The sequence below is a fragment of the Cebus imitator genome, unplaced genomic scaffold (assembly GCF_001604975.1).
Source record: "Cebus imitator isolate Cc_AM_T3 unplaced genomic scaffold, Cebus_imitator-1.0 Scaffold4, whole genome shotgun sequence".
NCBI lineage: Eukaryota > Metazoa > Chordata > Mammalia > Primates > Cebidae > Cebus > Cebus imitator.
In genome coordinates, this window is record NW_016107319.1 from 3,209,925 (window position 1) to 3,212,453 (window position 2,529).

Genomic DNA, 2,529 nt, shown 5'->3' on the forward strand with positions numbered 1-2,529 from the left:
ACCTACTTGCCCGGGCCGCGTAAGCGTGCGGGGGATGCTGACGCACGCCTGCAACCTTCGCTCTGGTCACTGGCGAGGCGTGTTTACTGGCCCCCCCGCCCCCCTGCACGTGCGTGGCCAATTCATTCCTCTAAAGGAGTTAAACAGGAATTAAATAACTCGCCCAGCTGCTAAGTGGTAAAGCCTGGATTCGAACCCGGGGTTTAGGATCCAGGGCCGGTACTGTTTAACCAGCATGCCAGCGACTGCATTTATTATCGCTGGTGTTATCGTTATCCATGCTCTTAGTACTCGTTTATTATTTTTTCTTTTTTGTGTGTGTGTGACGGTCTTGCTCTGTTGTCTAGGCTGGAGTGCAGCGGTGTAATGATAGCTCAGTGCAGCCTTGAACTCCTGGGCTGAAGCGATCCTCCTGTTTCAGCCTCCCTAGTAGCTGGGACTACAGCTGCCTGCCACCATTTAAAAAAAATTTTGTAGAGACTGTGTTTTGCTATGCTGTCCAGGCTGGCCTCAAACTCCTGGCTTCAAGCAGTCCTCCAGCATTGGCCTCCCAAAGCTCTTAAATTACAGGCATGAGCCACCAAGCCCAGCTAATACCCTTTATTCTTAATAGGTGGTAGTGATTTCATTGAATTATATGCTCATCAAGTTTCCAACACCAGGGAGGTGAGACAAAATAGCAAACATAAGAATCCATGTTTGCTCCTTTTGGCCTTGCCTGCAGAATTTCACAAAGCCTCTGAGTCGGTGACTGAGCACAGCCCTCCGAAGGATGCCCTGAAGAGGATGAGCAGGATAGACCACATGCTCTCATGCCTCTTGCCTGAGTCACTGCATTTTTAGAAAAAGTAAAGTCAACGATCCTGGCCCTTTTCTCAACCTGTGTATTCCAGTGACAACGTGGAAGTCAGCCTGGCCACAGTGGAGCAACCCAGGGGATGGGCTGTAAGGAAGCGAGGATACAGATGTAGCCAGGGTTAGAACTTTTATGACATTGTAAGAACTTGGATTTTATTGTGCATGAAGTGGGGAGCTGCCAGGAATATACACCACACTGGTGTGTTCACAGACATGCCCAGACACACACAGTGGTGTCCACTCTCAGACATGTCAACATTGACACACAAATATAAACACAGGCACATGTGCAGAGTCCACATATGTAAAATCCATATGCCCGTATGCTCACGTATACACAGACACACACGGCCTCAGCTGGCATCCTTTTTCTAAATTACTTATTTTTTCTCTTTTCAAAACAGAAGTAAATCAACATCAATTTCATGGTTACTGATGATAAAACGTGGAGAGCTGATAGGGTGACTAAGGGACACAAATAACCAGTTTTTTTTTTTTTTCTTTTTTTAAGAAACAGATTGTGTTTCCTGAAATCCCCCAGGACAGTACACAGAGAGCCAATTAGGTGTCTTGGGATCAGATTCTATTCCTAGTTTTCTCTCTAGTTCACTGAGGGTTCTCTCAGTTATCCCCAGAGGATGTTGGGAGGTGGTGAGGGCACTAGGAAGGCATTATTCATACCCTTGGGAGTTTTGTCTTCAAATTTAAAGCAGGGAAAAGGATCCTTTAAAATCAAAAGTCAGATCACATCTCTCCTCTCATCAAACCTATAATCTTTTATAGGGGATTAGTGCCCCTACAAAAAGGCCCCAAAGAGCTGCCTCACTGCTTCTGTCACATGAGGACACAGCAAAAAGACAGCCGTCTATGACGAAGAATTCGACACAAAATCTGCCAGTGCTTTGATCTTGGGTTTTGCAGCCCCTAGAACCATGAGAAATGAATGTGTTTTATCAGCCTCCCCATGTATGATATTCTGTTATAGCAGCCCACATGGCCTCTGAGACTGACCCACAGAATTTAGGAACACGGAAAAGAATGATTATTAGTGCCACGAATTTTGAGGTGATTTTCAACACAGTAATGGGTCACCAGATAAGGGGAAAGAAAGCCAGCCCTTTTTGGTAGGCCTGTGAAGAGACGGTAGCTGGGGGAGTCGGGGAGAGGACCCTCTGTTCCTGAGCCTCTGTTATGAACAAGGCACACCGCTGGCCTCTTCATCTTGTGGTTTTCTTCATTCTCACACCCACTCAGAAGCTCAGAGAGGTGAAGTGCCTTGCTCAAAGTTACATAAACAGTGAGATGCAGACTCACTTTTTCTGTTCTTTTTTTTCTCTCCTTCCTTCCTTGCTTCCTTGCTGCCTTCCTTCCTTCCTCCCTCCCTCCTCCCTCCTCTCTCTCTTTCTTTCTTTGATGGAGTCTCCCTCTGTCACTCAGGCTGGAGTACAGTGACGCCATCTCAGGTCACTGCAACCTCTGCCTCTTGGGGTCAAGCGATTCTCCTGTCTCGGCCTCCTGAGTAGCTGCGATTGCAGGCGCTCGCTACCACACCCGGCTAATTTTTGTATTTTTTTTTTTTTTTTGAGACGGAGTTTCGCTCTTGTTACCCAGGCTGGAGTGCAATGGCGATCTCAGCTCACCGCAACCTCCGTCTCCTGGGTTCAGGCAATT